The 21,076-nt window shown below is 45.3% G+C and overlaps 1 long non-coding RNA gene across 1 annotated transcript; it reads left to right on the plus strand.

The window, feature by feature from the left end:
- Window positions 1–446: 446 nt before the first annotated feature.
- Window positions 447–17,084, plus strand: A730036I17Rik (RIKEN cDNA A730036I17 gene). The gene is made up of 5 exons (NR_045838.1): window positions 447–876; window positions 6,886–7,074; window positions 7,199–7,373; window positions 13,287–15,263; window positions 16,423–17,084. It is a non-coding gene; the product is annotated as an RIKEN cDNA A730036I17 gene (long non-coding RNA).
- The last annotated feature ends 3,992 nt before the right edge of the window (window positions 17,085–21,076 follow it).

Below are 21,076 nucleotides of genomic sequence, written 5' to 3' on the forward strand. Positions count from 1 at the left end.
AGACAAGAAAATTCTGAGGGCTGAGAAGGGTCAGGCAGCTGGGCATCAATGGAGAGTGTGAAGATGCTACTACCAAACCTACTTTTGTGGTGGAGTATACTTGCGGCTGTGAAATGAAACACAGGCTGCTCACGGGTAGTACTTGCCTTCCAGAAGACTGGGCTGTTACAGCCGGGGATGGTGTTGAGTGGTTGGTCCCTGCTGAGTACACTGTGGTGCAGTGCAGAATGCTTCTTTTTAAAAAGAGTGAGATGGTTATTTGCTGGGAAATGGTAGCAGGTCTCCCTGACTGGGATATTATTGCTGAAGACCTAGATAGCAGGTCTCCACTTCCATTCATTCTATTTCTGGAAGCAAATGTTCTCTAATTGCAGGCTGGAGCTGAATGCTTCACAGTGTTTCCCACTGTGCTAATTGGAAAAATATAATTTTCAACTCACTGTGTCCTGCTTTGCACAATAACGGCTGGCAGCTGGATTCCCAGTTCAGTTCTTCAAGTGAACTAGTATTTTGTAGTTTAGTGTGAAGGACAATAGACCTTTCAGGGTCCCAGAGAGAGCCTATACTGTATAAAGAACCACTGGAGAATGTCCTCTGGTCTGAAAATATATACCAATTGACTTCTGGGTTGTCCTAGGAGTCTTTATTAAATTTAATTTCTATTAAAATGTTTGGGGAGCCAGCTCTTGGGAATACTAATCAATATTAGTTGAACAGTCCCATGATGAATCTTACATGCACCTTATTGATCTGGAATGAAGGTAATTTTCTTTTACCTGACATCTTGTCTGTCTCCTGGCAAGCTCTCCGTTGGCCTCCATGTGTTCAACCTCACCAGCATTTTGAGACTCAAGTCAGCATGGGAGCAGAGAGCGGGTAAGTAGTGTTTGTGTTTAGAATCTGGTTTTCCTTTAGAGCAGTGGTTCTTAACCTTCCTAATGATGCCGCCCTTTAACACAGTTTCTTATGCGGTGGTGACCCTCAACCCTAAAGTTATTTTTGTTGCTACTTAACTCTTACCTGTAATGTTGTTACTGTTACGAATGTCTGTGTTTTCTGATGGTCTTAGGTGATCCTTGTAAAAGGGTCCTTCAGCTCTAAAAGGGTCTCAACCCACAGTCTAAGAACCACTGCTTTAGATGGCTCTATCTCTTCGTATGTAGAAACACCATCTACAGTAGAGGAAGGCTTTGCTCTCAGAGCTTCCTGTGGAAGTAGCGGTCTTGCTGTCAGTGGTATGCCTCCCCTGTGCGGCCTGTAGGCTGAGAAGTACAGGCTTTGGGCCCGGACATGTCTGGGCTCACTCTCCAGCTCTACCACTTACAGTTGGGTGACCCAGGAGGCTAACTCATTCATTGATATGTCCGTTGTTCATCCAAAAGATGGGGATGACAACACCACTGACATCCCAGGGTTTTCATGAGGATTAAATAAAATGATGCATGTGATCTGGTCAATGACCTCAGCCTTCTCTGTCATGTTTCTGAGAGGCTGCTACTCTCCGAACAGGCTTTTGCAGCAGCTGCTTCTGCCTTCGTTGCCCCCTTCCTGCTTTCCTCTTCTTCCTCCCGAGGTTTTGCTGTGTCTCTCAGGCTGGTCTTGTGTCTTGGGCCTCAGCTTCCTAGCTACTGAGATTACAAGCTTGCCTGGCTTTGCAATTCTCCCGGCAAGGTAATAGTCTACTAGGCACTGATTCTCCGGGCATCTTACTTTGACTGTGTGATGTGACAAGCAGGTTTTCTGAACTGGTAACTTCATCTCAAGTCTGAGCTATGAGTATATGACCTTGAATTGCCTCAGTTTAGGTTGAGCTGTGAATGATATGAAGAAATGAAGATGGTTTATTTCTCTCCCCAGCACAAGAAATCTCAGTCTGTTATAACAGCTCCAGAATGATCAGGGTACAAAGACAGGATCTTCCTTTCTTTCTGGTTCTATTTTTAACATGTGGTTACCATCTCCACAGATAAGTACCCAAAGTCACCAGATATCTGAGTAATAGCAACTTTGATAGCACAACTGGGTTCTAATGAGTAGGAACTAGTACATATACCTTATTCAGGCATATGTGTAAGTCAGTAGGTAGGTACACATCCCACTCCTGGTACCAATCTGCATCAGGATCCAGTTAGAAGACAGAGATCATAGGTTTAAACCATATGGGTGTTTTCCTCAATTACTCTTTACCTTACCCATTGAGGCAGCTTCTCTCAGTTCATCACAGAATTTGTCATGTTGTCTGGTTTTGTTAGCTAGCTTGCTCTAGGGATCCCCTGACTCCACCTTGGGGAGCTGGAATTACATACAGGTGACATTTACTTGAGAGCTAGAGATCTCTGGTTCCCTCACTTGCATGGGAGCGCTTCACCCACTGAAGCGTTGTTCCACACCCCGCCTTCAAATAAAAGTTATTTCAACAGAGAATTTAGACTTTGAATTTTAGTTGTTAAGTAGGTGTGAAGTGCTAACCAGGCAATTGAGACAGCAGGGGGACTCTGAGGCATCATTGATAGCAATGAGAAGGCAGGACAAGGAAAGAAAGGATGGAGTTGCCAATAAGAGAAGCCTACGACAAGGACAGGTCATTGCCTAATTTGTGTGCTGTGTGCTCTGTCCTTGTGAAACAGTCTTAAAGATGAAGTTTTTTGGGGGATGGTGGTGCAAGATTGCGGAGAACAGAGTGCTAGTGGCCAGTGAGGTCAAGCATTGTGAGGCCTGGCCAGCTCTGTGAGAGCCAAAGGATATACACGGGAACTGAGCACATGAGAAGAGACTGCTGAGTGAAGAAATCATCTTTCCGGAAGAGGAAGCAGACCCGGAGGGAGTTCCTTTTCCTTTTTCCAGTCCCCAAAGCTCTCTATAGGCAGCGAACACCTGCAGCCATTGGCAAACAGACTTGGAAGAGTTCCCAGACCACCACCGGCGCACAGCAGGCTGGGCTTGAAGTTGAGCTGCCACAGCTTCCCAGACCACACCCCTGGTACCTGCTGGCATCCCCCTTGCCCACTCCCCACCCCCGACGTTAGTGTATTTCATGCTCCATGGAATGGTGTGTTGTCTGACAGGTGAGACTCAGACATGATCACATGACCAGCCCATACTAAGTGACTTCACTATCTGTGTGTGGATCTTGCCTGAACCACTAATCACTAATCACTAAGGTAACTTTGTAAGTGAGTTTCTATTTGTCTTATTCCTCGAACAATTATTAGGCAGCATTCACTGTAAAGAAGAATCATCTTCTCTTGTTGGGTGGATTTGGAGTTCTACTGAGGATTATGAGGAGGTCAGATACACACATGTCAACCCCCAGGGTTCTCTGTGACACACCTAAGCTTGCACACTCTCTTCATGGTGTTTGAATCCTTGATTAACTGAAATTGTAGAAACTTCAAGCAATAAGAAGGAATGGCAGCTTGAACTCATGTTAGTGTCCTTTATTTAGCACCATTATTCTCCAGGGCAGGCAAAAAGGTCCAGTGGTTCTCAGCCAGGGCTGTGCATTGGACTCACCTTGATGCTTGGATATAGGTTTCTGGAAGAGACCTATGATTCCATATAGGTAAAGCCTGGGTGTCAAGATGCTTAGACCCTTTATAGGGACTCAGTATTCTTGGGGGTCTGAGAATCCCCCCCCCAAAACAGCCTAGATAGCATTCACCAGGACTTCTGGTTAGAGTCCATTGGGCATGCTTGGCTAAATGGAACCAGGAATGTATGTTGGTGTGACTTGCTTTTAAATCAGCACGTTCAAAGATCCATCTGCTGTTACTGTGTGGCCACTGACATCGCTACAGATTTGATTTATTACCTTCAGGAAGGGTCACTGTTCTCAGCATTTACTGCAGTTCCCTTGGTTCAGGTCCAGGTAATTGGCCATAAGTACTTTCATGACCCCAATTTCAAGCTTGTTTGAGCTATGTGGTAGTGGGAACACAGTTCTCTGTCTTAAGGATGGAGTGAGGGCCAGTTCAGTAAATACAGGGATAAGTAGGTTCTGCTATCCATTGGGCCTTGTGCTATATACTGAAGATTGGTGTGTGGTGGCTCACCCCTGTAATTCTGGAACAGCAGAGATGGAGCCAGGAGAATTGTTGTGAATTCCAGGCCAGTGTGGGCTGCAGAATGAGATCCTGTCTCACAAGAGCAAAACCTGGCAAAGCAAAACAAAAACCCTAAAGATCAAGTAGCAATTTGCTGTCAAGTATTTTATCCATAAAAAGGTCTAAAGAATCAGGTTTGGATAGAAGTAAGTCATGAAGTGCGTGCTTAGCATGTAGGAGGCTTAGTGTCTGTCTCTAGCCCCTGAACACAAAACCCACCCAAACAGTAACAAAGAATTAAATAAAATAATGAACACCTTGGTTCCACACACTGGAAACATTTATTTCAACATTTTCATAAGATCATGCTTGTAACTTGATGTTCAATAGTTTACACAAACCTGCATGGAGTTGCAAAATGCAATGAAGTCACTGCATGGAAAGAACACACAAAAAGAACCCATAAAATCCCTGGCAGCATTTTCAAAGTTGCATAGCTAAAAAACAAGTTTGTTCTATTTATTTATTTATTTATTTATTTATTTATTTATTTATTCATTTATTTATTCAAGACAGGGTTTCTCTGTGTAGCTCCTGGCTGTCCTGGAACTCACTCTGTAGACCAGGCTAGCCTCAAACTCAGAAATCCTCCTGCCTCTGCCTCCCAAGTGCTGGGATTAAAGACGTGTGCCACCAAGGCATGGTGAAAACAAAATGTTATGGGGTCAGTGGGATACTTGAATGGGCAAAGGGGCTTGACTGGAGTTTGAACCCTGGAACTCAAGTAAAGGAAGAGGGAGAGACTGAATCTACATCATGGTCCTGTTTTTCACATGTGCTATGACTTGTGCACCCACATACACACTTCAAACACACACTAGTAATAAACAGCTTCTAAAGGTTGCACGACTGTAACATGATTAAATGACAAGCATGTTAGTGCCCACTTCCCAGCTTTCGGCTTCAGAGCCTGGATGCTTCCTTCCTGTTATTAACTGCACATGGCACATATCCTTAAGGCACATACAACCCCATTTGCATGTTTTTAGGCCATATGCAAATGATCTTATGGTTCATGTCGTCTCATACTCGTTATCTTTCCTTTTGCTTGACGTGGCAATGAAATTTCCCCTGGTTAACAGGTGTAGATCTGGCCACTCATGACCAATTTGTTATTTATTCTAATCAACATATTGGTGATTTCATATGTTGGGCAATTCACAAGAGCACTTCTGGTTTGAGGGTATGATAAATGGTAGAGTTGTTTTGCCTAGCATGTGAGAGGCCCTGGGTTCAATCACTGAGGGAAAAAAAGAGTGATTTTACTAGCACCCTTTGGGGGTGGGGTGCAGGAGATAGAACCCAAGGCCTTGAACATGCTGAGTATGGTTTCCCCAGCCATGAATTAACTTTTAAAAATAGTTTCCTTGGGTGTTTCTATCCAAGGCTAGAGTTGTGTGTTTTATCATATGTTTGCCTTTGGTTTTAGATACTGGCTAAGTCAGGTGGCACTCTCATGAGCAGTAAGTTTTAGATCTGCACTTTGGCTAGCACCTGATATTGGCAGACTTTCCCCCCACCCCTCCCTGGGCCCCAAATATGTTATTTGTTACACTTAACAATCCTATCAGGTATCCATTTTATTTCAGATAAAGACTCTAGTATCCAGTGTTAAATTCCATAAAATAAGGTGTATTAAGTAATAGGCAAGTTGGATCTGACTCAGTTCCGCTAGATTCCAAAGCTCTTGGACACGAAGTCATGGAAACATAGAGGAACTTCTCAGACTGTCACTAGGGCAGAGTACAAGCAGGTGTTAGGGATGGGTGGAGACTCAGGATTTAGGAGGGAACGAAGGTCATAATGGGAACCACTTGTCTACAGCTCCAGAATGCAAGGCTGTGGTTAGGAAGGGATAACTGACCTCTGAAAAATGTCATAGATTCTTTGACCCTCTTTCCACACGTGTGTAACCTGGGCTGATCCTCCCTGAAGGCTCTTCAACTGCCTTGCTGCATGGACACTGTCAGAGGTGTCAGTTTCCCTGTCCACGCCTAAGCACTCTGGAAGCATCTGCTTCTCTCAGACCGCTTCCTCTGTGGGAAAGGTAATGGCTGTAAAAGAATTCCGACTGCTGCAGGGCATAGTAGTGCATACCTTTAATTCCAGCCCCTGGGAGGCAGAGGCAGGTGAGTTTGAGACCAACCTGGATGACTGAGTGAGTTCCAGGTAGCCAGGGCTACGTAGAGAGAACCTCTTAAACACAGAACAAAACAACCTCCGAAACTGGTGCTTTGTGGGATTCCAGCTGCCTCTCATGCGCCACCATGGGAGTCAGCCATCTTGGAAGGTAGTCTTCCAGCCCTAAGGGAGATCTTCCATATTCAGGAGAAAATACAATGTTTGATTGTTATGTTTTGTGATGTAGCGATGCTAGGGCTCTAGCAATGGTAGAGATTGAAGTGGAGATGTTTTTATCCTTTGTAGCTACCACAAAATATTCGGATTTCAAGGCTGTAATACCCAATTCAATTTTCATGAGTTTACATTCCTTGTGCTATGTAAACAGTACATTGCGAATCTCCAACCTGTGACTTCCGACCCTCTGTTTTAATTTTCCCATGTTCTGTTCTGGCCTTTGCTTGAAGTGCATACTTAATTTATAATTAAATATGTAATTATGGGAATAGATAAATACAATTTAGATTTCCTATGTTATATAATTTTTAGATGAGTTTGACCAAAGGGGAATCAGATGATAATTAGGATGGCACAAATTAATCAGAACCGGCTGTAACTGACCCCCTGCTTGTCTGTCTCATTTACTGCTCACGGAACTCAGTCGGGAAGTCACACCATCCTGAGGAGAAGATTAAGGCACTGCAGATATTGAGAAAGCCACTTGAGGTCACAGTCTGCACAAGAGGGAACATGTCACCCAGGGGTGGAGGAAGTACAAAGAGGCATTCAACTGGCACACCAGTCCGAAGGCGACAAGGCGTTGGGTACCGCTCAGACGACTTCGTCCGAGGTGAGTGCGTGTTCCGAGATCATTTAGAAGCTTGGTAACCTAAACTTGGTCCCAGGAACCACGTGGTAGAGAGAAAGACCCGACTCCTGTAGGCTCTCGTCTGACCTCCATTTGTCCTCCACAGCATGCGTGTCCATCACATCACAGAAAGCAAAAGCTACAAGCAGAGAACTCCGTGTGTACTTTCATAATCCTTTCCAAAGAAAAGCCTGCAGCCTCAGGAGATCTCGAGGCCACAATGGATACCGCGAAGGCTTCAGTGTGTGCGGAGAGAGAGGAGCATCTACATGAAATTTGAGGTCTGAGTGTATGATCTGAAAGAACAGGGAAATGGAATACAAGGGGTTATTTTGGGCTATTTGGGGGTTGGGTTGTTGAGGTATCGAAATATTATTAACATTTCCTATATAAATGAATGACATAGGTGTCTGTTTCCAAGACTGATGGGCATAAGTCCTGGCCTAGGGATCTACATGGTAGAAGGAGAGAATTGACTCCTACAATCGTCCTCTGACACAGAGGTGTTTTGGCACATATCTCTCCCCATCACAAACAAACAAACGCATGAGTGAATGAATGAATGAATACATAAATAAATAAAGCGTCCAAGAATGAGCCAAGATACAGTGTTAGACTAAAGACAGCCCGATTTACAAACACGACTAAGGACAGCAAAAATGTTACTGGCGGGCATGCAGTGTGGGCGTTCCCAGTATGGCCTACAGGAGATCTCTGAGACTAGGCAGCTTCACAGGCCAAGCCTGGGTTTGCCCTCCCCCTCCCCCATTTCCCCCCACCTCTGCCTGTCCACCTTGGCTTTCCGAAGCGTTCTGCTGAACAGAGCAGAGTACACGAGAGAGAGGCACTGGGTTAACTTGAAGAGGTGTGGTGATCAGAAAATGCCAGGCCAGCGGAGAGGATGCGTGTTTTGCAGAGATAGGGAGGCTGTTCCTGGTACTGCTTTGCAGAGCCCTAGTCTGGCGGACACCAGGTGATGGCTGCCTCATTGTTCCTTTCCTTCTAAGCCTTCCAGACTCTCGGGGGCAGGGGCAGTGGAGGGGGTGGAGGCAGTGACTGGGGTTGGGGCGGGCTCAAGAGCAGGCCAGTTCATCAAGGCCCTTTGGCTCTAATAACACCAGATTGTTTCCCAGGCACAATACTACACGACCTTTCTCAAAGAGTTTTGCTTGTGCCTTGTGGTGAAGGACAAGCCAGAGCACTCAGTAACAGCAGGAATTTGGCCTTGTCGGCTGTGGCGGCCACACTCGTTTCCTATGTAGTTAGCCTTACCCGGTGCTCATACGGTTTTTGGATCCTGGGGCTGGCGGGAAATGCTCAAGATGTAATGAAGGTGAGGCTATGAATCTCACGATGTTGGAGGTAGCATCTTCTATGAGACGAGCATTTTGAGCCCCCTTCCCTTTGAGTTGCTTCAGTCCTGAGGGCAACACACACGGGGTGTCTGCGTTTCCAGCCCTTTCCCCTTCCCAGAAGCTGAAAATTTCTGTTGGGCACATAAGTGATTCCAAGTTGAAGCCAGTCAAGACTGGTCAAGTCTGCCCTCTTCCAGGACAGACGGGTGACAAAGTCTAGTCTGTCTGTCAGGGTGAATTTGGGGACTTTTGCTGGGATTTTCTGTGAGGGGAAGGAACATGTCATCTCCAGTTTACACGGAGCACTGGTCCAAGCCTTTGTCAAGGACCTGAGGCAAGAAGCCGGTGCTGGTGACGTCAGTAAGCTACTGGGTCCTGCCCTTTATAAGATGGCTGGGGGTCCAGGCCAGTTTGGGGCTGCTTCTTTACGGCTGAGACAGTCCTGAAGCAGCCCCACCAGGTGCCAGGCATGCTCTGAATAGAGTTGCCTGGAAGAGACAGAAATCCCTGATGCTTGGGGGAGAACAAAACAGCCAGGGCCAGAGCCCTGTGAGCAGGCAGAGCTGTGGGCTCCTGGGCAGGCTGCCCTGGCTGCCCTGCTCATCCCAGAATCCCCTGGCAGATCAGAGGCAGAACCTTTCTTCCTAGAGGTTAGAGAGGCTTCATTTCATTTCTCTCTCTCTCTCTCTCTCTCTCTCTCTCTCTCTCTCTCTCTCTCTCTCTCTCTCTCTCTCTCTCTCTCGTGTGTGTGTGTGTGTGTGTGTGTGTGTGTGTGTGTATGTGTGTGTGTGTGTGTGTGATGCTGCCTGGGGTTGTGGGCAGCAGAACTGTATCCACGCTATGAGCAGGCACCTGTATCCTGCCTCCACCCTTCCCCATCCCCACTTAGTGCCTGCAGGTCAAAACTCTGCCTCCTCCCGGTCTGCTCTCTGCAGCTCCTTCCCTCTGGGTCCACCGATGAGCCTATCTGGCGCCTTTTCACCTATCAGCCCCAGGCAGATGCAGGCCTGCGGGCCCCACCCCAGCAGCACTGCCTGGCCTTTAAGGTGCTCTGCGGGTGATCCCATCTTGCACTCTGCCAGGGTCTTTCTTGTTCCATTTCTGCCTGATTTTCAATAAGATTATATTCTTAGGAGGACTAGAAAAGGAGGAGGAAGAGGAAGAGTAGGAGGAAGAAGAGGAAGAAGAGGAAAAAGAGGAGGACACAGCTGGGAGAACAAGAAATTATTTAAACGGTAATATAAAACTGCGATAGTGAAAATAGTTGAATACTACTAGCCCAAGAACAAGCATTGTCTTATTGGATTAGAGTTGAAAATTATGAAATAGACATACATGCTATGAGAATTTACTCTCTGGGGAAAGTGGGTAAAGCCTAAACCAGTGTTTCTCAGCTGGGGCTGGCTTCTCCTGCCAAAGGACAATTTAAAGTCCGAGTTTGAAAAGATTAGTCAGTGAACCCTTTAACCATCTCTAATAAGGTCCAGAAGAAAACATTTATCCTTGTGATAAGAATTTTTACAGGGCACAAGTAATGGAAGTAATATCAGTACAGGTAACCCACAGTCATACAAGGGCACAGATCAGCCACATACAAAACAGCAGCTGTAATAGAGGAGGCAAAGAGTTAATGTCCTCAATATGTAAAGAGCTTGCAAAAATAACTAAGAAAATAAAAGATCACAATAAAAATGGGCAAAGGAAATGCATGACTAGGAATGTTATTTAAAAAAAAGAACCACAGAGCCCAGGCCTGGTGGCACACTGGCAAGGGCTTCCAGGGCTCGGGAGGAAAAGGAGGAAATGGTTTGCTCAAAGTTCAAGGCCAGCTTGAGTTACATAGTGTGGTCAGATCAGGCAAGGCTCCATGCAAAAACCCGCAGTAGGGTGAGGGAGGGAAGATGACGGAAAGAAATAAAAAGAGGGAAAGAAAGAGTGAGTGGCCAGCCAGAAAGCACCGTGGTACATGCCTGTCATCCAGCACTGGGAGGCAGGGGTAGGAGGCTCCACACTTTGAGACCAGTTACCAGTGGGGCTTCGTAATGTGACTGACCGTTTCAGCGGGGAGGGGACTACCGAGGGCTAACAAAGGGTCTTCAGTCTTCTGCAATGAGCAGAATTTTGTGTCTTTATTGATCTGAACAAGTTGAGAAGCAGCTAAAAAAGATACCATCCTGTGTCCGCATCGGCGTAGCATCCAAGAGAAAGGCTTTCTTGGATGATGAACAGTTGTGCGGTTACAGCACTTTGGGAACCATAGACTTTGCATGCAATAAAATGCACCCATTTTCAGTATATGGCAAGATAGAATAAGCATGCAGACCAAGGTAAATATAATCACAGTAAAGTTAAGCAAATTTTAACTGGTAAAGTTCAGGATCTGTCACCGTCCACGTCCCCTCTTACTTACTCCTTTGCCACAAGCCTCACCGGTACTTGCTTTCCTTTGGTCTTTTCTAGAATTTCATGGAAATTAGAGTAGGCAATTGTGCCTGGGTCTTTAATCCCCCCCTTTTTTTATTGCTGAGTAATATTCTGTTGCATAAGCATACCATAATTTTTAACGACTTTCATTTTTGAGCTGCAGTGACCTTTGGAGCGGCTGGCGGGCTGCAGATGGGATGCGATGGATCTTTGCACATCCTCTCCTTAGATAAGGGAGGTTTCTTGCCTCTCAGAGTCTCACATAATGAAGAGTAGATCTAGCCTTCTGCTTCTTGTTTAGTGTATTTAAAAATATCATTATTGCACACATAAAAGAAACAAACTTGAAGATGTTCAACTAAAAAAAAAAAAAAAAAAAGAAAAGTATAAATTGTCCTATCAGCTCCACAAATTGATTTAGATGTTAAAGAGACCACCAATCCCTCACCACTTGCCCCTTAATGGGCCCACCATTTTTTTCTAGAATGCATACTTTATCTTTCCCTTTATGTAGACATTAATATATTTGTAGAATAATATGTTGCCTTTTACTTAAAAATTTCAAAACATTTAAAAATAAGACAAGCTAGGCAGTGGTGGCCCATGCCTTTAATTCCAGCACTTGGGAGGCAGAGGCAGGCAGATTTCTGAGTTCAAGGTCAGCCTGGTCTACAGAGTGAGTTCCAGGACAGCCAGAGCTACACAGATAAACCTTGTCTTGAAAAACAAAACAAAACAACAAATTTAAAAAGTGGCTGGAGAGATTGGCTCAGTGGTTAAAAGCACTCACTGGCTGCTCTTCCAGAGGACCTGGGTTCAATTCCAACACCCACATGGGGGCTCACAACTTCTGTTATGACTGCAGTTCGAGGGGATCAAACAGGCTCTTCTATAGTCTGAGGGAAATGCTCATACATGCACGCTGGCAAAGCACTAATACACATATACCACCACTACCACCACCACTACCACTACTACTACTAAATACTAAGAACTAAAAATAAAACCGTATTTCCATGTTCTTGACTTACACAGCAACAGGACACTCTCCCTTATCCCTGATACCTGGATTTGCTTGTTTGTTTGTTTGTATGATGTGTGTGCATGTGCACACTGCAGAGACAGAGCTCGGTCATTCTGCTTTGTCATTTTCTGCCTTATTCCCTCGAGACATCCAATGGAACTCACACTGTTTGTCAGCAAGTGTCTTTACCCTCAGAGCCACCTCACTGGCTCCAATGAGTGGCTTTTACAGAGAGCTTCATGCCACCAACTTCTGAGTCAAATGCTGTGTGGGTTTATCTGATTGGTGGAGCCCTGGTCCATGTCTTCCTATAGAGAAACTGGGAACTCCAGCCTCTGGCATTTCAGCTTGTATTGTGAAGGGAAGTCTGCCTTAACATAGGGGCACAGAATTTAGGGGCACAAAAAGGATGGAAACTGCCTACTATGGTAGCACCCTGCAAAGTCCCAAACATCACGTTTCATCTGTCCCCAGTCTTCCTCTCCTTATTCCAGGTCCCTCATCCTCACCTTGGGTTGTGAGATGCCCCTTTCTCCTTAGATGTGCTCCAAAGGCAGATGCTTAGGATTTAAGGATCTTCCCCTGCTACATACACACACGCACACACACACACACACACACACACACACACACACACACACACACACGAGAGAAAGGACTGCAACACACATGCCTATCTCACCTGAGGATTGCCATACTCTGTGTAATGCCTGGGACCTATTCTTAACTGTAGAGAGAAGTCCATTCTGTTCTCACACAGGCAGAGTTCTGCCTTTTGCTCATTGGCATAAAATAGTGAATGGCTATATATATGTGTGTGTATATATATGTATACATATATATATTTGTATATATGTGTGTGTATATGTATATATATGTGTGTGTATGTATACACACATATGCATACGTATATATGTGTGTATATATATGTATACATATATATTTGTATATATGTGTGTATATATGTATAGATATGTGTGTATACACACACACACACACATATAGGTCTTTTACAATTTCATAGATACCTATAGTAGTTATATATTTTTTATTATAGTCCCTTGTTATCTTTGCTTATTGCCTTTCCTTTCCCACCAAACTCTTTCTTTGTTTCAGTGACCTCCCTCCTACGTGTGTGTGTGTGTGTTTGTGTGTGTGTGTGTGTTTGTGTGTGTGTGTGTGTGTGTGTGTCTGTGTGTGTGTATGTATGACTAAACCACTGAAAAACATGAAACCCACAAAACCCCACAAGCAACCATTATCCATATGGTCTCAGATGTGTGTGTGTGTGGGGGGGGCACCTCATTATTCCCTTCCCCAAACATGTTGGAATATTGATGAAGGAGATTTCATTCTTTTTAAAAACAGATTTTATTTTTAATTATGCATAGGTTGTGTGTATCTGTGCATGTTAGTACAGGTGTCAGTGGAGACCAGAAGAGCACACTGGATCTCTTGGAGCAGGAGTTACAGATGGTTGTGAACTTTAAATTCAACTGAAGTCCTTTGGAAGAACAGAGCATGCTCCTGGCTACCTAGCCATCTTTCTACCCCTGAGACGAGTGCTTTCTTGAAAACAACTTCTACTGGACATAAGGCCTCCTCTGTCAGTCCTCAAGAACCTGACCAGAGCTGCACCCCTGTGCCTGTCATTAGGGAGCTTGCTTAGCAGCAGAGGAATCCTAGTCCTTCACACCTCTGGTGTGAAGTCCTACTGTGCCAAGTGGGCTTCCTAGGAGCAGTTTCTAGCCAAGTCTCCATATGCTTGGTGGGCGGGTGTGGAAACCCGGGTAAGGCTTGGCAGGAGATCTGCAGAGGGAGCTGTTACAACCCAAACAGTCACTGTGTGCACAATGCTTCACTCACACGTCTCTTCCATATGCCTGGAACCAGTTACTGGAAACTGCAAGACTCTGTGCAACCCCTCAAAATGACAGAGAAAGTGCCTGGGACTCACGGGACAACTTGGTCTAATGTCTCCTAGGCATCCTAAAAGCCACTGAGTATTTAAATTATCATACAGAGGGAAATATACCCAGGTCAGTCCTTCCACTATTGGACTGAAATAAAGATTTTTGGTTGCCCGACTTCTTAGCATTCAGGACTTGCTCTGGATGTGACAACTCTCTTTCCTTCTGATGAGTTTCCAGTCCAACGTCAGATGCGGTCTGGAAGGAAGCATTTCTCACAAGCCAAGTGTGAGGACACGTGCTCCGTGCGAGCCACAGCCTTTGGACTCCATTCTGGACTTTGACTGCTGCGTGGAGTAAGGCTGGAACTAGAGAGATGTCACTGTGCTGACTCACACTGCACATGCTCCCAGACAGTGAGCGGGATCCCCACTGAGGAGTGCAAGGCTCAAGCTGATAGAACCTGGCCACTGGCTCTGCAGTGGAAGAGAAGGTAGCAAGGACAACCACAGGAGCCCCCCTCCCCAGTTCTTCGGGGTCTGCCTCTCTCTCCCCTCCCTGCTGTGGACCACCTCTGTTGCCTGCTGCCAAGGAGCCCTCCTGCCAGCCCAGCTTTCTTTGCTCCATCCTCCAGAGCCCTAGATTCCTGGGTCTCACCCACAGTAGATGCTGGGCCAGATTTTCCCTGCCTCTGTTGACTTCCGTCCCTGGGCACTCTGTGCAGCTACGTGTGAATGGATGAGTGTAAGAGAGAGGACCCAGGAGGCAAAGAGAGAAATGAGCGTATGAAGGGCCGAGTGCTTAGCTGATGAACACTGAACTTCTGAGACTTAAAATATTCCAGAATGTTCTCCCCTTCAGCTGGACGATGTTACTATAGGATCTTTAGACCCTTTGAGAAAATGAGAATATTCCTATTGTGAACCTATTGTGTCATTTGGGTGTTTCTTCCTAATGCTTAGCAAAGAGAGCATTAGTTGGAGCTCTGGCTCAGCAACAAGCACATTGGGTGCTCTTGGAGAAGACCCCATTCAGTTTCTAGCACCTATGTGCTGGCTTACAACCATTTCCAGTCCAGGGGAGTCTGACGCCCTCTCCTGGCTTCTGTGTGATGCATAGACAAACATGGGTAAAACACCCATGTGCATAAAGTGAAATGGAAAGGAAAAAAAAGACCAGGTAAAGAGGCCTGGGAAGATGTCAGCAGGTAGAGTTTGCTGAGCCTCAGACTTCTGATCTCAGAATCCATGTAAAACCTGAGCTTGGCAGTGTGTGTTTGTAACCAGCCAACGGCTTACCAGAGACTGGCAGAACCTGGGGGCTCGCTGGCCATACTGTCTAACTGAAATGATAGTCTCCAAGTTAATCAAGAGACTTAGTCTTAAAAATAAGGTGGAGAGTGAGAGACGATGACACCTGATGACCTCTGGCCTCCACATGTGTGTCCATAGTACATAGGTGAGTCCTCTCCTCCAACACATGTGGGCATTCACACACACACACACACACACACACACACACACACACACACACAGAGGAGAGGGTGAGGGGAGAAGGGAGAGGGAGAGAGACAGAGACAGAGAGAGAAGAGAGGAAGAGGAGAGAGAGAGAGAGAGAGAGAGAGAGAGAGAGAGAGAGAGAGAGAGAGAAAGAGAGAGAGAAGGGTAAGCACAGAGAAGCACAGAGAGGACACAGGCTCCGTGCTTCAAAATAAAGAAAAGCATGTCTGAAGCTGGGTTTGAGAGCCGGGGTAGCAGGCAGGGCATTCCACCTTCCTTGACGCTGACGTTCTCATTGAGGCAGGACATCCAATCCCTCCCGTTCTTTACTTTGGGGTGAGGAGCTTTGACTGTTAGTGCGAGTGAGTTCAGTCCCCATGCTGCTTTTCTCCAATAGAAGAAGTGCGTCTGCTTTTCTGTGGCCGCCCTGAGGTCTGAATCTTATGGTGACAACAGCAGATAAAAGCGGCTTTGTCTGGGCAGCTTCTTGAGATAGAGCAGAGAAGAAGCTGGGCCTGTCTTTAGACTGAAGTCTGTGATAAGCCTCTGAGCTCAGAGACACAGAAATGGTCTCTGTGTGCCTGTCTAAAGCATTCTGTCTGTCTGGGCTGTTTTGTGCTGCTAGGCTTTTTTGTTTGTTTGTTTTTGTTTTTAAATTTTATTTTGAGATGGGGTCTTCCTGGCTGTCCTGGAACTCACAAAAGTAGACCAAGCTCGTCTCAGACTCGCAGAGGTTTGCTGACCTCCGGAATGCTGGGATTGAAGGTGCAGGTCACTGTGTTCAGCTCTCGGTTAGTTTGTCTTGTAAACAAAATATCATGGGCTGAGTAGTGAACAGTAAAAAAACCTTCCTCCTCACCTTCGAGAGACGGGGCAATGGGAGATCAAACCATTCTCTGATTTATAGGCACTATACTGAATGGTAGCTCTCCAGTAGCTGTTATGAGGGCAAGTTCCAATTCCAGAGGCTCCTACCACATGACCTCATCTTCTAAACACCCCACTTCTATCGCAACCAAGTGGAAGTTAAGCATTTTAACAAATACATTTGAGGTGACATAAGTTAAGAGCCTGTTAGGCCATCTAAACACTCTCTGTCTCTGTCTTGTCTCTGATAGTTTTCAACTTCCTCTTTTGCACCTGAAGCCATACAAGAGCATCCCCAGAATGGAGAGTAAAGGGACCTGGCAGGACCTGGAGGGGCTTCCTGCCTGACCATTCCGCATCAGCCTGCATCTGACCCTGTCCCCTGGCTAAGGAGAAGCACCTGTCCCTTCTGGAACAGGCAGCTCTCCAGTGAAAGCTGAAAGAGCTCTGTCAAAATTAGGCCTGGAATAGAAAAAAGATGGGGTTCTGGGAAGAAGAGAGGAAGCTGGCTAACCCGGGTGTGGAGAGCCTTTTGGGGTGCCGCTTGGCAGGGATCTGACATTGGCCAAGGACAAGGAATTGGGCTGCTTGGCAGGAATCTGACATTAGGGCATGGCAAAGAAGACAGTTCAGGCAGGGACCTGACGTTGGCCAAGGACAAGGAAGTAAGAATCTGGTTTTAGGGTAGAACAAAGAAGTAGGCTCTGATATCTGGATCATCCTTAGAAACAGCATCAGTGGAGAGATCAGGGGACTTGGTGTGTATTGTCTTGCTTGTTACTTGACTATTTATTGTCTCGCTTGATTCCTCATTGTACTACTCAACACTTGCATGTAATTAAAATGGTATAAAAGCAGACAGGAAAAAAATTAAACCGGCCTTTAGTCTCAGAAGTGACTGAGGTCATGCTACAATGTTGTCTAATTATCTTTTTCCTTTTTAATCCTCACCCCCTTTTTTTTTTCTTTTGGTTTTTCCTGTGCTGGAGAACCTGTTGACTGACTGAGTGGGCTTGGTCAGGTGGCACCCCAAGCTTTATTGGATATAGTGGTAGAAGCAAATTTATACCCCAACCCCCAAGATTGGAAAGGAATTTTGGAGTAGTTGTTGCTCCAGAAAAGATTCAAAGGCAATATATTTTTTAATATTTGGGGCCTCAGTTATATCCTAGAAAAACTGTGGCACAGAAAATTCAAGAAAGAAAGGGTGACTTACTTAATTCAAATTATTTTCCAAAGCTTTGAGGAGATATTAATTGGCTAACCTTTGGCGAAAGGAACCATTAACATGGATTCATCTTTCTTTGTCTCTAAAGAAAGTTTTAACACCTTATTATGAAGCTATTGCTGTATTAATACAGAACTGTAGGATAGAATCATGAAAATATTTTGAGAAAGAACTTGATGAAATATTTATTCCTTCTTCCAGACAGCAATTAAATGGGTTATTGCAAAATACTGATATTTGGCCTACTGCGTGTGCAAATTTTTAAGGCAAAATTGATAATCATTATCCAAAAGACAAGTTGTTAAATTTGCCTCTATGCTTTTGTATTCCCCGTAAATTTACGCATGCAGCCCATAGAAAATGTGCTTATTATATTTACAGATGGTTCATCTAATAGGAAGGCAGCACATGTGACTGAATAACATGTTCATTCTCTCCGTCTCCCCCACCCTCAGTCATCTGGTGTAGCTGGAGAAGTGGGAATGGAGGGGCTGATGTAGTCAGGGGAGCAACAGAGGCAAGGCAGAAAGGGCCATGGTGGCTTTAAAATAGCTTGCACTCTCCACACTGTTATTCTGTGTGTGGAAGTCTCTTCTGCTTTGTTGGGAGAATATCAGGCGGAGTGGGGAGGGTAAGCATTTTAGCATATGAACTGGACAGAGGAGACTGCCTGTGACCTGGAAGGGAGACTGGGGTGGGCATGATAGGAGTGGGGTGCCTACAATCTGCTGCTCCCTTGACTCCCTAGAGAGTCACTCTCTTCACCTCCAGGTCTTCAAATTCCTCTCCTGTGTTTCTATGGAAATGAGGCGCCCAACCTCAGCAAGTGCTTGAGGCAGCCTTCTTACTCTGTGGTTATTGCTTAGAGGGACAAGACAGAAAACTTTTAACCATCAGTTTCTCCTAAAAGCAGCAACTTGGTGGGAAAATAGGCAATGGGCAAGCAGGTGAAACGGACGCACCTCAGGGGACATCTGCTTATCCTCCAGAGGAGTTATGTGCTCCCAAAGGGCACAAAGAATGAGTAAGAAATTCTGTCCTGCTGGGCGTGGTGGTGCACACTTTTAGTCCCAGCACTTGGGAGGCAGAGGCAGGCGGATTTCTAAGTTCGAGGCCAGCCTGGTCTACAGAGTGAGTTCCAGGACAGCCAGGGCTATTCAGAGAAACCCTGTCTCAAAAAACCAAAAAAAGAAAAAGAAAAAAAAAAGAAGAAGAAAAAAAGAAAAAAAGAAAGAAATCCTGTCTTGCTGGGCATGGTGGTGCACACTTTTAGTCCCAGCACTTGGAGGTAGAGGCAGGCAGATCTCTGTGAGTTCAAGGCCAGCCTGATCTTCACAGTGATTTCCAGGACAGTCAAGGTTCCATAGTGTGATCCTGTCTCACATAAGCAAGCAAGCAAGCAAGCAAGCAAGCAAGCAAGCAAGCAAGCAAGCAAATAACCAAAACAAACAAACTAAAAAACCAAGATAAACCATGCAGAAGAAATCCTCAAGCAAAGCTTTTGGTGAACTTGGGGTCTGTGTTGCTTTTAGACTGGTCCTGCAGCTACTCAGAACGCTGGATGGATTTTGTACACAATAGCATTTCAAGGAATATAGTATCCTGGGCTCTAGAATGCCTGTGGGGTTTCTAGAAGACTGATCTACCTTCCTTCCTTCCTTCCTTCCTTCCTTCCTTCCTTCCTTCCTTTCCTTTCCTTCTTTTCATCTTATAAGCAGACAAAAAAACAAGACAAAACAAAACAAAACAACACCCCCCCCCCACACACACTGTACCTTTTCTATAGTAACATCACAAAAATAAGAAAATGTTCACTGGAGTGATAGCTTGTGGTTGTGACCCTAGAAATAGAGACAACAGTAGGAAGATTGTCACACATTATGGGCTAATGTGAAACCCTGTCTCAAAAACAAAAACAAAAACAAAAAACCCTCAATAAAAATTAAGATGTACACCAATTCTCTAGTTTGGTAATTCAGGTTTATTTAGCATGTTTCTATGACAAATTGTTTTGAAGTGTGAAGTGTTTTGTTTTTTTTAAAACCTTATGCATGATTTTATATCTTGTCCACACAAATTTTTCCTTTGGTTTCTTGAAGTAAAGTTGGAGTTTATTGAGAAAATGTTTTAATATAGATTTAAGCATGGGGAGAGAGAGAGAGAGAGAGAGAGAGAGAGAGAGAGAGAGAGAGAGAGAGAGAGAGAGAGAGGAAGAAGGAAGAAGGAGAAGGAGGAGAGGAGAGGAGAGGAGAGGAGAGGAGAGGAGAGGAAAGGAGAGGAGGGGAGAGGAGAGAAGAGAAGAGAAAGAGGAGAGAGAAACGGACTTAGAGAACGAATAGTACACACCCAAGTGGCAGCATAAAATTTAAAACCCGTCTTTTATCCTAGGGTGTGATTGTGGCACTTGGGGTATAATTTTGGTTTTGGTTATAATTGCCTCTTCTTATATGATACTTAACCACAGTCTTTCATTTACTTTTATGAACAGGTAATATAGCACATGGCTTACAACTGCAAAACCCGGCCCAGGCATTGCAGAAGACAGCTTTTATCCCTTACTGATTTGTTCTTCCCATCATCTTCTCTTTCCTGAAGTTCAACTTTTGGTTGCTCACATACTCTCCCAGCATCCCTTTATACAAACACGGACTCTCATCCCCTTCTTTCTAGAGACCAAGACACCCTATTTGTTCTTCAGGTCCCCTGCATCCCCAGTTATTGGCAAGTCTTAGAAACATTCTCTTACTGATAGGCAAAGGGCTATTCTACTCTTTTATTATAAATATGATTGACTTTTAGAAAAGTTGTATGTAAGGCTGGGCAGTGGTGGCACACGCCTTTAATCCCAGCACTTGGGAGGCAAAGGCAGGTGGATAAAACATATGGGATGCCATAAACTTGGCTGTTCCCTGTAAGTGTTCCCCCTCTACCTTCTTTCCTGGTGACAAGAGCTTTTTAGCCCAGGCTAGCCCAATGGAGCTCACTATGTGTACCAGGCTGATCTTTAACGTCTGCCAATCCTCTTGCCTCCTAAATATTGAGGTTACAGGTGGGTCCGTCATGCCAGGCCTTGCCTCCCTTGTGCATCATGGAGCACGTGGTTCAGAGATGTGACCTGTAGGTACCATGCTGCCCGGCAGATCTCTGGGACTCCATGTCTCCTCACAGCCGTGTCCTTCAGCTCCTGCCCCTGCCCAGGAGCCCCCTCACTCATTGCCCTTGTTCTTTCTGAGGAGTTGTCTCCACACACGTGTATCAGGCAGCCATTGTGGAGGTGTCTCACTGTACCTGACTAGGCCTTCATGGCGGCATAGATGAACTATTCCTGCTGCTGTAGACACCACAGCCCTCAGTATCTGTGTCCATCTGGCTGTTCTAGATATCTGTAAGCCAGTCTCATGTGTGAAGAGGATTTCTCTCAGTTTTGATAGATGCTGTCAAGTTGCCTTCCGGAAGGGGCTGTGCCAATTTACACTTCTACAATAGGAAGGCCCACCTCCTCATGTATCACCAGAGTGTGTTTTCTACTCGATGACTTCTCCCCAATCTCATAGGTGAAAATTGATGTCTCTGGCTTTAATTTGCAATTCTCTGAGTTTTGTTTTTTTTTTTTTTAATACAACTGAGAGCCACTTGTTCGTTTGTCTTTATTTACTGATCTTCTTTTAGAAACTGCA

Source organism: Mus musculus, chromosome 2 (assembly GCF_000001635.26).
Source record: "Mus musculus strain C57BL/6J chromosome 2, GRCm38.p6 C57BL/6J".
NCBI classification, from domain to species: Eukaryota; Metazoa; Chordata; class Mammalia; order Rodentia; family Muridae; genus Mus; species Mus musculus.